This window comes from Bradysia coprophila, unplaced genomic scaffold (assembly GCF_014529535.1).
Source record: "Bradysia coprophila strain Holo2 unplaced genomic scaffold, BU_Bcop_v1 contig_50, whole genome shotgun sequence".
Lineage (NCBI taxonomy): Eukaryota > Metazoa > Arthropoda > Insecta > Diptera > Sciaridae > Bradysia > Bradysia coprophila.
In genome coordinates, this window is record NW_023503751.1 from 452,769 (window position 1) to 466,730 (window position 13,962).

Sequence of the window (13,962 nt, forward strand, 5' to 3'; positions counted from 1 at the left end):
GTTGTAAGGTTTCACCCCTTAGGTACACCGGATTCTGCCGAGCGATTTCAGGATGGGCGTTACGAAACAAAGAGTTTCAAACGCATACAACTTTTATCGTCAACTTCTATGCTTAATAAAAGCATTAGCAGTTTATGAGAGCTGTAATAATTTGTGTTACAGCGATAGTACGATATGCCCATATGAGTCATTTCAAGGTGTAGTTTATCTAATTCGGTCTGAAGGCCGGTCGGTCAATAACCCGACACATTCGGTGATGGATCTGTCGTCTCCCACTCGCCGTACACCAAGTCACATGTGCACGGTTTTGTCTCACATTCTGTACGCGTCAATACTTTACCTAACGTCTGGCGTATACACATCCCGCGGATCTTTTCCGGTCCCAAGTCCATACCCAGGTTCAGCAGGCATTCCCACACTAATTCGTGTAGGTCATGCAACCTAAGCAGAAACCTGAGACGACGTGTCGTGTCGCAAAACTCATCAGAGGAATTATACATGGCATGTATGTTGTCACCAAAGGCCGTCAAGGTTGATTACACGTTGAACTTTTTGGTTTTAATTCATACAACTTTATTTAAACATGCTTTTTTATTTATAATTTACTGATTGTTGTTGCTACAATTGTTCTGCATTTGAGCAGCGCTATAACACTTGTTCTATTAGGAAAAACTAAGTTAAACTCACTTGACTAACTTGTCAAAACGAACTTCTGTTCTTACATACTACAACTCGTATATATACTACTTCAGCTATGCTATGAAACACTCATCGCAATAACTGACCATTGATAACAAATAACTTGTTTACCATTCTTCAATATAATAATCGCATATTGATATATGTGCAATGTCGAGCGAAGCATTTTTACGCTTCCTCGATTATACCCATAACACGGAACATAACCATTTGTTTATGCATGCAAACCTAAATTATGTTTGCATGCACTCAATTTTGGTAACGTCCGCATTATGGACATATTCGACATTGCATATATGCATGATGTGATAATAACTGCTAATTTGGAAATGTATTCTTTGTTGATAAAAGAATGTATTTCCCTAAGCAGCAACACTGCATGAATTTGATTTTTGGTTAAATTCGGATGAGAAATAGTACGAAGAAAAAGATAATAACCGCAACAAATGCGAACAAATCATCAGAATCAGAGGTTGCTGACGCATGCTGTGGTTCAAAATTTGTGTTCTGGATGGTACACGGTGTACAACCCTGTGTACAGTCAAGACCTACCATCTGTGCTGGGGTATTTTGTGACATATTGTTTGTGTTGAGCGTATTTGTGATCGGTGTTGGTTGCGCGATCAATGGTTGCGCACTAAAAAATGTACAGAGGTGGTGAATTCTAAGCAATCTAATGGTGTTGTTACCATGAGAATGATCAACAATTACGGCCAAAGAATACTTTGTGTGTGTGTGTGTGTGTGTGTGTGTGAGTGTGTGAGAGAGATTTAGAACTCAATTTAACGAAAAATGTTCAAACTTTCTGTAATGTAGTCTAACTTCATATTTAACTCTCATTTCATTTTTAACTTCTTCTCCTTCATCGTATACAACACGATAAATATCAAAGTAGACCGTTCTTCTCGACAAAAGGTGACGACAAAATCTAACTAGTGGTCTATCGTTTGATTCAAAAACATATCCACCTAAACAGGCTTTACACTTTCTATACTTTATGCAACCGTTTCCTACATATTATACCGATGGAAGCGGGAATCCTTGGTCGGATTGAAATTTTGGTTTCACAAAAATGTAATTCCTTTTAAATAATACCGTACTTAGATGTATATCTCCATTATTGAACAGATAAGTTTCACATTTGTTGCAAAAATATTCGAAGACGTGAACGGATGCCATTTTTATTAGAATTCACGTTAAAAATCTAATTTATGTTGATAAATTCCGTTGTTTTTCTACCGATATTTTGTCCATTCATTATTTTACTGCCTATTTCTGGTCATTTACTTTTTTGTTTGATTCGTTATTGATATTCTGTCCACCGACAACTTGTATTTTACCACCGATTGTTTGCCAGCAACGCTCTAACAATTTTTTTACTATACATCGGGGTACTAAATGTGCACCTTCAACACAGTTGTTCGGCTTTACATCCGCCATCCCTGTTGTTCTCAAACGACAACCTGCACCTGTTTATAATGAGGATGATGTGGTGTTGATGTGCAGAAAAGATGCCCAAGTTTCTTGGGAATTGGCACGAAAAAATTTGGCTGCTGCTAAGGTGACTTCTAAGAAATATCATGACCGTACTCTTAATGTCCATAATTTCCATGTTGGTGATCTGGCTGTTGCTACAGCACCTCCCAGAAGTAAGAAACGTGACCCGAAATTTAAAGGGCTATTTGAAATTATTCACAAGTATGACGATCACACTGTAGCTGTTAAGCAGGTTGGGAAAAAACATCCCGAAACTATGAACGTGGAACGTTTGATTCCATATGTGATGAGTCCAGTTTTCAAGAGAAAGATGAGATGAAGGAAATTGCCGTGAAAGACAAGAATTGATTGCATGACTTACCATCGTTCGTTTGAGCAGTTTTCATATTTTCTTTAGATATTAAATTTTTACCTTAATTTTTCTTTGCTGTTTCCTGTATGCCCATGTACAGCTTCCCTTTTGGTGCCGACACCGTCTTCAATTACATGCACACAATCTATTCTGTATCCATTCTTTATTTTGATATAATTGGTTACACGTTTTGAATTGCATGCTTATTAGCCCTACTCACGTTAAAAAAATGTGGTTCAGATCCTTCGGAGGAATGTCGATTTCGTTTCATTATCGGACACTAAACAATTCTCTAGAACATCATAATTGACAAAAAATTGTTTCTGAGTCGCGCAACGCATTCAAAGTTTACATGAAAACGCATAGAAACGCATGGTAACGTATAGAAACGCATGCATTTTCGATTGCGTTGCGCGACTCAGAAACAATTTTTTGTCAATTATGATGTTCTAGAGAATTATTTAGTGTCCGATAATGAAACGAAATCGACATTCCTCCGAAGGATCTGAACCACATTTTTTTAACGTGAGTAGGGCTAATGCTTATGGACCCTCGTTATGCTGGTTCCCCTTCTGTCCAATTGATGCCTGTAAATAGTTATTCATTTGTTACTCACGCTTCCTTTGGATGAGTTTTTTTTTTCTTTTACTTACTGAATTCCCCATCCCATCCTGATGGAATATGCCACTGCTCACGAGCGCATCCACTTTCCAGATTTCGGAACAGCGTTTCACACGCATCCACCCGACCACCTCGTATTCCGACGATGCGTTCCCTTGATCTGGGCAGAAATCGTCTTGCAACGTGAATGCGTCGGTGGTACGAGGAAACGGTAGAAATATTTATGTCGATACCCTACAAGGTGGATATACTGATTTATAATTGTTTCCTATGTTGGTTGTTTTTCTTTTTGTACTTACATGGCATTATTCTCGACACGAGTAATTCCTCGTCACTGTCATCTGATTCCGATTCATCTTGAACTGTCGGCGACGCCGGCGGTAATTGCACTGCTCCATGCGGCACTTGTGGCATCACTCCAACACCTTCAAACACCTTTGGGGTCATGTTTATGTTCTTTTTGGTTTTTTTTGTTCTTTCTTTTGTGATTTCTGTCCAATTTCACACTTTGGCAGTTTTTTTTAATTAATTTTCGAAAACGGAATTTTTTTTTGTCTTTAATTTCCTTTATCACTTCACATTTTGATAAATAAATTACTGTTGGATCCAATTGAGGTATTATTATTTTGTGATCAAAGTGATCTATGTGTGGCCCAGAACATCCTCTAGCCGGGACTGGGACATCACATACCCATATATTGGCGTGATACGGTAATAGGATACATGGTTCCCAAAAAGCATTGCATGGTTGATCTGAGAGATATTAAGTAAAACAACCGAACTCTTTAGTGGTTTGCCAAAGACTAATTTTATTCAAGACAATTAATAAATTAAAAGTACAGTCTCCCCACTCTCTCTACATGCATATAATAACTGTGTACTGTATAATGTAATTGCCTAAATGTAGACAATTACATTACACCTCCCTCCTTTTAGAAGAGTGGAATAAAATTTTTTTTTTTCAAAAATTTACTTACACGAAAACAAAATTTAGAATGCCAAACAAAATTTAGAGTATACTTTCTTCGTCTTCACTTTTTTTATTTATTTTTTTTTATTATTATTATTATTTTTTTTTTTTTTTTTGTCTTTTTGTAAGAATTGCTTTTTAAGAATTAAAACATAATTAATAAAGTATTATCAAAATAATATATAAAGTAATTTAATTGAAATAATTATCTTATTTAACTCTGACAATATTTAACTAGCCTATTTTTATGAACCTCCTGTTCATTTCCTTTGTCATTGACCAAGACTACATTAGATGTTTTAACTTCTTTAAGTGTAAATGGTCCAGAATATACTGGTTCTAACTTATGCTTATCATGATTTTTTACTAATACCTTATCATTTATCTTAAAATCTAATTGATGAACTTTTTCATCATATCTAACTTTACTTCTTTCTTTGTTCAATTTCAAAAAATGTTGAGCCATCTTGTGCATTCTTTGTAATTGAAATTTTACTTGAATTGCATAATTGTCAAAATTGTAAACTGGATCTATCTTATGATTTAAGAGAAAGTCGTATGATTTTGGTGACTTTGCGAAGACTAATTCGAATGGTGAGTATCGCATATCTAAACTAGTATGAGGAGTGATGTTGTAACAGTATGTGAAGTATCTTAAATAATCATCCCAATCATCCAATTCCTCGTTCACATATGACCTCAAATACTCGTTTAGGACCCTATGGCTTCTTTCTATAGATCCTACCGTTTCGTGGTGGTAAGCTGTTGATTGACGATATTCAACACTTAGCAATTTATATAATTCTCGGGACAATTCATTTAAATATTCAGTACCCTTATCCGACAATATTTTAGACATAGGACCATAAATAAGTATACAGTTGTCGAATATGGCACGTGCCACTGTCTCTGCCTCTTTATTTTTAATAGGAATAGCGATAAGATATTTCGTCAAATCGCATATGAGAGTAACAATGTATTTGTTTCCATTCGGAGTCAACTTAAATGGTCCTGCTGTATCAACAATAACGGTGTCGAAAGATGTTTGAGGAGTATCTGTTAACACTAATGGCTCAACGTTTTTTTCTTTTAGGTTTATTCATTTTACATTTACTGCAATTATTTACATATTTAGCTATGTCTTTTCTCATACCTTTCCAAAAATAATTAATTCTCAATTTCGCGTACATGCGTCTCTGGCCTGAATGACCTCCAAAAATAGGATGATCATGGTATTCACTTATCAATTTTTTCTTTTCGTCCTCCGAATTAATTATTTTTGGTTGTTTTACTACAATTATTTTCAATTTATTCAACGTTTCATTACAAATATTTTTAAAATTAACTATTCCAAATGATTGAAATATTTTGTCATTGTTAAGGATTTGCACATGTGTCACATTTTTGTCATTGGCTAACTCATCTACTTTGCGCAAGAATAGTTTAAGTATTGTACATTTGTCAATATTTCTAGGTATTTTATTTTCAAAGTGGATGGCTATTAGTCGATCCATATCATTTCTATTTATTTCAATTATTTTCTTCCTTTTTTCAAAAATTTGTAATTTATTTTCGTTAATATCGAATTTTATCAATGGTTTATTACGATCGTTAATGCCATCATATACGTGTAAGTTAAGTTCACTTTCATTAATTTCATGGCTTCTAGATTTTTCATTTTCAATTTTGTCATTGTTCATATTTCTTTTCATTGCTCTTGTCATGACATTTACTTGAGTAGAGTGTTCTGATACCAGTTTGAGTTCTTCTATCGTGATACGTGATAACGCGTCCGCTACCACGTTGTCTTTTCCTTTTATGTGTCCGATTGAGAAATTATATTCTTCCAAATCGAGTCTTATACGAGTCAGTTTAGAGGATGGATTTCTCAACGAGAATAAATACGTCAGGGGCTTGTGATCGCTTTTAACATGGAAATGATATCCATACAGATAGGGGCGATAATGGGTAATTCCGAAATGAATTGCGGCTAATTCTTTTTCTATGTTCGCCTTATTCATTTCACCTTGGGTAAAGCTTCGAGACGCAAAGGACACAGGTAAATCATGTCCTTCATGTTCCTGACTTAATACGGCACCAACTGCATATTTAGAGGCGTCTACTGTCAATGTGAATTCTTTCATAAAATCAGGATATTGTAATATTGGTGGATTCAATAAACATTGCTTAAGTTCATCAAAGGAAACCTGACACTCTTTGGTCCAATGGAAATCTGTACGTTTCCGTCCCAGGTTATTCAAGGGTTTTGCTAGTGCAGCAAAATTCGGAATGAATTTACGATAGTAATTCATAAATGCGACGAAACGCTTTACAGCATCTTTGTCTTGTGGGGCTGGATATTTCTGAACTGCCTCGGTTTTGGACGGGTCAGGATATATCCCATGATCAGTGCACATGTGACCCAAATAAGTTACTTCAGTTTTAAAAAATTTACATTTATCAGGATGCAGTTTTAGGTTGTATTTTTCACAAACTTGAAAAGCTGACTCGAGGTTCTTCATGTGGTGCTTTTCTGAGCATCCGACTACTACTATGTCATCAATATAGAGGAACCATTGCAATGGTGACACTCCTGAGAATGCTAGAGACATCATTCTACTGAATGAATTTGGAGATACGTTCAGCCCGAAGGGTAGAACTTTCCACCGGTATGACCCATTATCCGTGCTAAATGACGTTATGTCTCTTGAAGTTTCCTCCAAAGGAACTTGATGGAATCCTCCGTAGAGGTCTAAAATTGAAAAGAACTTTGCACGGCCCAAATTATCAAGGATGTCTTCTATCCTAGGCAATGGAAATTTATCCGCAATAAGTTTTTTATTAACCATGCGGTAATCAACACAGAGCCTCCATCTCTTCTCACCATTGAGAGGTGGCTTAGGGACAAGTATTATGGGACTATTGTAATTTGAACGGCTAGGTTCAATGAGATTGCTATCTAGAAATTTTTTGATCTGCTTATTTATTTCTTCTTTCTGTGAGTGTGGTAACCTATAATTTTTTATATAAACTGGTTCTGTATCAACAACTCTTAATTCTTGCTTGTAAAAATTGTTAACTGTCAGTTTATCAGAATCTAAAGTGAAAATGTCAGGATATTTGTCCCACAGTTTTTGCATTTTCGACCTATATAAGGGGTTTGTATTCTTTCTGAGTTTTTCAAAAAGTTGTGTTTTTCTGTTTTCTTTTGAGCTGGCTTGTTTTAGATCGACTATGTCGTATTTAGAAAGCGGCTCTGTTTCAATGAAACTACTTTTTTTAACTGCTCTGTAGGAGGTGTTAACGTTCAGTATCCGTATTAAAGGATTTGATGATGATACAATTGTTCGTGGTACCAAAACACCCTCTTCAATTTCTTGGTCTAATACCAGTACATCTCCTACAGAAGATAATTTAATTGAACGAACTACTTCACTACGCGCTGGTAAAACCATCACATCATCTTCAGGGCCTTCCAGTAGTGGAATTGGTAGAATGTAGCCATTCAAATTAATATTAAGAGTCATCTTATTCAGGTCAATGCTACATTTGTAAAAATGAAGGAAATCCTTCCCAATAATCCCATCTGAAGGGATGTCGAAATCATCTGGCACTACATGGAGTAATGCTGGCACAATTTCGTTATCAACATAAAAATCAACGCATATCGTTCCTAAGGATAATATTATTTCATTAGTAAATCCTTTAATGCTGATTATATCATTTACATTCATACGCTTAGCCACGTTAAAATAATTTTTTATCGAAGAAATTTTTATAAGAGAAATTCCGGCTTGAGTATCAACTAACATTGTGGAGCCTTCGTAATTTAATTTAGAAAATAAGATGACGAAATCGGAAAAATTTGAATTAAGAGAATACACTGTTTTCAATTTGTTATTGCCAGTCGTTGAGGGACTATTTCCTGGCTTTCCCCCCCCAGTCCCCATTGGGGGGCTTCCTCGTTTCCCAAATATCTGACAGGATAACTAGAATTATTAAAATTGTTAGAGCGGTACCCTCTATTAGAGGTGCCTCTACTTCTACCATTATATCTATTATTTCTCCGGTAATAGTTATTATTAGAATTGTCATTCCTGTTCGAATTGTAGAACGTCTGAGAATTTACTTGATCGCCACGATTGTTACCTCGAGAATATCCATTACCTCGATTTCTACCACGGCCTCTATAATTATTAGGATTTCCTCGTTGAGCCCTGTATGAAAGAACTTGTTTCTCTTGTCGTTGAGAACTTATTTCACAAATAAACTTAGAAACAACCTCCTTATGATCGGTAAACGGAGTAGATGCTAACACTGACTTAATCAAATCGGATTTAGCGTTCAAGCGGCAGACTTCTACTGTTTTATCAACAGTCATAATTTCAGCTCTTTCTGGGGGTATTCCCTCTAAAATGAGTGCTCTGCGAAAACGTTCTGCTAATTCATTAGATTTGTCACAAAAGTTTTGTACAGGCGTACGATCTAATCTCAATGCATGAAATTTTCCTTCAACTACTTTTGAGCTCTCTGGTTTAACTACTGCTTTCACTGCGTCTATAATTTCATTCACAGTTCCCGGTGTACCCACTATTCCATCTCGAACAGTTCCTATCAATTTAGTAAGCGCAAATTCAATCAAGATCTCCTTCAAAGCATCAGACTTTGCCATTTTGTTCAACAAATTCAGAGAGTCCACAAAGCTGTTAAGTGACAATGGATCTCCATCGTAAGGTTTGTTTATGGTAGACCCACATAATTTGAGAAAATTTTCTTCGGCAGACATCTTGTGACTGTAATCTGGTCCAGACTCGTTAGTTTGATTTGGATCAGATCTTGAATTGGGATTAGAATTAATTTGCCTTTTGAGCTCAGACTCTACTAGTAATTGATTGTATGTAATTGTATTTGGATCAGCAATTACATTCAACACTTTAAAGCAATCTATCAACTTGTTTTTATTAGTCTCAAATTTCTCAAGCAACGTATCTTGGTCTTTTTCGGAAAACTTGTTCCAATGGTCAATATAGAATTGAACTATTTTGTTAAATGTAGTGATAATGTCAATCCTAGCGTCTTCTAACGTTGTTTCTTGTTTTGGTACTTCCTCTTTTAATATTCTTTTCGTTGCTCTTAAGAAATCTTCTTTCAATAATCTGTAAAATTTTATTAAGTCATCCATTAAAATCAATAAAAAGTTCCATATTCAATATTTAATCCCGAAATAAAATTTACAAAAGAATTATCAGACTCATCAAAATTCGGCGGAAACTCATTTCAAATTGTTTATTTTATTTTACTTGGGTTTTTTTTTTTTTCTCTTCTTACCAAATTGACAAAATATTTGTTTAATTGACAAAATATTTAATAACTTTCGATTAATTTATTTATTAAAAGAATTCACAACGTCATCAAAAATTAACTGAAATTCATTTTAAATTGGATATGTTCTTTTTCTTTGTTTTATTTTCTTTTTTTTTTTTTTTTTTATTTTATTTTTTATTTTTACTAAATTGACAGAATATTTGTGTAATTGACAAAATATTTGATAACTTTCAATTAATTCATTTATTAAAAATTTTAAATTTAAAAGAATTCTTTACCTCAGCAATATGCAACGGACATTCATTTTAAATTGTTTTATTTTATTTTCACTGAGTTGACACAAAAATTTATTTTCTTTGGAATTAACAAACATTTTATATTATTTTTTTTCTTTCTTGTCACGTTGGCAAAATATTTTTCATAATTAACTTGTAGCTGAATAACTTGCAATATATTTCTACTATGTGAACTGTTACGTTTTTGAACTGATTGAAATTTCGCGAAATATGGCGAGTAAATATTTTATATAAAAATTTTCCTTCGATCAATTAAAAAAAATGTTTAAGTGTAACTCACCAACTATAGTCAATTTGTATTTTTATTTTTCTTTGTAATGATATTGACTATTACCACCAGTACAGCAGCTATAAAAAAGAATGCTAAAGTGTAGATGACGATGGAAATCATGCATTCTTGTATTTCTTTTAACACGTTGCTATTTGATTCGGTTTCCATGACGTACTCTGTTCACTGTCTTTCACAAATAATTGTTCCAAACGGCTTTCTTAGTACTCTTGTTCCATGACATACTCTGTTCACTGTCTTTCACAAATAATTGTTCCAAACGGCTTTCTTAATTCTTATTTTCAGTGTATATATTTTTGTTAAATTGTTTTTAGTTCAAAAAAAATAGAAAATATTGAAAATTTTTGTTATACTTTATGACACTTTGGTTCAAGTTTCTCATAAATTGATTTTCTCTTTGTTTCACAACAACTGCACTCTTTTTTTTTCGTTATTCGTACATCAAACACTTGATAAGTTGATTCTACTCTTGGCTCTTTCTTTTCTTTGTATGTTCTTTTTGTTCATTACGTATAATTTTATTAGTAAGTTAACTACTAAAATAACTGCGACAATTATTAAGATACCTATAACTGTTGACGAATGACTTTCTAATGTCTCATTTATTGTTATGCTATTAGAATTCGCGTTTGAAAAATCACCGCTAGCATCGGTGTTTTGTGGTTTTGAATCTGTCGTTCCCATTTTATTTTTTAAAGTCAATAATTAATTGAAATTTTTTTTTTTTTTTTGAACTGAACTTTAGTTATTTGATCACTTTTATTATTCGTGTTATCGAACTTCTGTACTCGGTCGCCATATTAAGTAAAACAACCGAACTCTTTAAGAAACCTCAAGATAATGCTGCATGTGTCGCATCATCGAGCTACGACCCAGTTGCGTCATGGTTTCCAATAATTCAGGGTTATCTGGTGCCGCAGTTTCATTCGGTACGGCGTTGGTCGTATCCACATCAAGCAATGGATAAAAAACGGCTTCTGCTGCCACACTTGCAGTGATATTTTCCACTGCCACTGCTTCCGAAATATTAACTGCCGGCAATGGCATAAATTGATTCATTGTTGAGTCACCCTCATTTTCAGTATCATCATCAGATTGAAGCTGTATGAGCACTGGCAAGTCTGATTCGTTCGGTTTTTCTAAGTTTTCCTTGTTTGGTTTGAAACACATCTTTTCACTATGCAGAAATAACGATTCCTGAATAGTAAAACAAAATTATTGGGTGCTTAAATACAAGCATCACCTCATTTAAAAGACATTATGCTCTACTGACCCTTTTTTCAAAAATTGGTTAATTGGTTAAATATTTTTCTGTTGAGTCTATCGTCTCAACGTCCGGGAGTTTGTTTATTCGATTGCCCAAATATCTTCTATATATTTTGGTGTACGAATAATTAACATGATTTCACATAAAAATAACTTGTACACGCATCGCAATGACTGACCATTGATAACAAATAACTTGTTTACCATTCTTCAATATAATAATCGCATATTGATATATGTGCAATGTCGAGCGAAGCATTTTTACGCTTCCTCGATTATACCCATAACACGGAACATAACCATTTGTTTTGCATGCAAATCTAAATTATGTTTACATGCACTCAATTTTGGTAACGTCCGCATCATGGACATATTCGACACTGCATCTATATGTTATGTGATAATAACTGCTAATTTGGAAATGTATTCTTTGTTGATAAAAGAATATATTTCCCTAAGCAGCAACACTGCACGAATTTGATTTTCGGTTAAATTCGGATGAGAAATAGTACGAAGAAAAAGATAATACCCGCAACAAATGCGAACAAATCATCAGAATCAGAGGTTGCTGACGCATGCTGTGGTTCAAAATTTGTGTTCTGGATGGTACACGGTGTACAACCCTGTGTACAGTCAAGACCTACCATCTGTGCTGGGGTATTTTGTGACATATTGTTTGTGTTGAGCGTATCTGTGATCGCTGTTGGTTGCGCGATCAATGGTTGCGCACTAAAAAATTTACAGAGTTGGTCAATTCTAAACAATCTAATGGTGTTGGTTCAAACAACTCCCATCATATCCATTTTTCCTATAACAAAACCAAATACAATTGGCGGTTGATCTGTTTTGACATTCAACAAGTGTCCGGCTAACTCTACTGTCATGTCACCTATTCCATCTAATAGATGGCAGTGTGTAAAAAATGAAATTCTCTTAGTGAATGGTTTGGATGTAAAATTAAAAAACTTTGTTTTGTCGGTAAAATTATTCTTTATTGAGTTCACACCTGATTGTAAACATAAATTGACATTTTTATAACTATCAAAATCTGCTTTAGTGATCTCCATATTATTTAACTTTACACATTCTCTACCCATAATGATAGCATAGGGTAAACAATATTGGTCAATGTGGTTCTTTGGAACAGTTATTTTATAAAACTTGTTTTTCTTTTTATAGATTCAGAGTATTTTCGCTTATTTCCTTTTTAGTAACATCACCTGACCCATGCGGTAACTGTGGTGAAATTGTATGCTAAGGAAACCATCTAAGAAAAACGACTTATTACTGTCAAATATCTTCATGATATGACTTAAAATTGCCTCGCTATTGAACTGATCCGCCCTTCTAAGATTGATGTAAATCGGATCAGTCGCACAATTATTATTTTCCAACGTCATACCAATACGATCACCATTCCGTATTTCGTATGACGTTCGTTTAAGAAAAAAATCCAACCATGTTTCAAGGTAATACGGTCACCAGCAATGTCGCCGTGTCATTTCGAAACTTGCAATCTAAAACTAGAAAACATCGTAAGTAAATAAAAATTCCTTATGCTATGTTGAGTGACTTATCTTTTTAACACACTAGTGACCCAATTTAGCCACTTTCTTCTTCGTCGTGGACGTGTTGGACCCACGGTTTTATACGTTCTGTCGGTGCTGACGTGTTAACTGGCCGAACCCAATTTTTTTGACTTGATAACGACCGTTACGTAGAATGCGAACTATTTCGTACGGACCAATCATGCTTGTTGTAGTGCACAACACTATCGACCGGATAGCCGAGCGGTAGTTAACCGCATAATGAGAGTGGATTACTCGAGCTAATGGTTGGATCAACAAAACTTCTTAAGAACACAAATATTTATTTCCACAAAATCACTAATATTCTAAGGATAGTTCACACATAAAAAGTATAACTCTTCAATCAGAGATATTATTACAATTGAATATTTTCAAGTTCTTATAAAAAACCTTAAAATGATTCTGAGTGTTTATAGAAATATTAAACAAATTTTTATAAGTATTTTCTAGAAAAATTATTTAACTCACAACACACACGAATTGACGGGATGACGTTACACAATATACTGATCCCTCGTCTTAGGAAAAAGTCCTCTATTTATATTAAATTTTAACATAGAAATAGATAGGAGGACCAAATAACCCTCTAACAAACTTGCAGCTGCACTTTTATTGCGGATACGCGTTTATTAAAAGTGCGAACTCAAGTTTTTATGACTTAATCTTTTTTCCTATTATTCTAACAACTTTTGTAAACATCTGATCATTTTATTATTGCACACAATGATTCAAACTAAATTGAATCCTTGTGAGCAGATGTGAATAACTTCGCTGATGTGTATAACGTCAGGGCGTTATTTATTTGAAAGCTCATCCATGATTCAAGTATCAATGGATCATGTCTTGGGTGAAAGTGTAAATATAGTGCGGTGCACTACAGTTTAGTTCAGATCGTATATGTTTGAATGTTCTGTATTAGGGATTTTAGTTATATGATTATTGTTACCTATTTTTTTCTTATGCGCATAAACTATGTGTGAGAGGTTTCTACTTGATTTAACTAGTATAATTCAGATTATAAATATTTAAATATGTGGGGGATTTAGAAAATCTGTGCA

General features: G+C 34.3%; 1 long non-coding RNA gene across 1 annotated transcript; it reads right to left on the reverse strand.

Moving 5' to 3' along the window:
- Positions 1–3,020: 3,020 nt before the first annotated feature.
- Positions 3,021–3,732, reverse strand: LOC119082881. The gene is made up of 3 exons (XR_005088737.1): positions 3,469–3,732; positions 3,202–3,403; positions 3,021–3,135 (listed from the first exon to the last, which is right to left on the reverse strand). It is a non-coding gene; the product is annotated as an uncharacterized LOC119082881 (long non-coding RNA).
- Between the last annotated feature and the right edge of the window lie 10,230 nt (positions 3,733–13,962).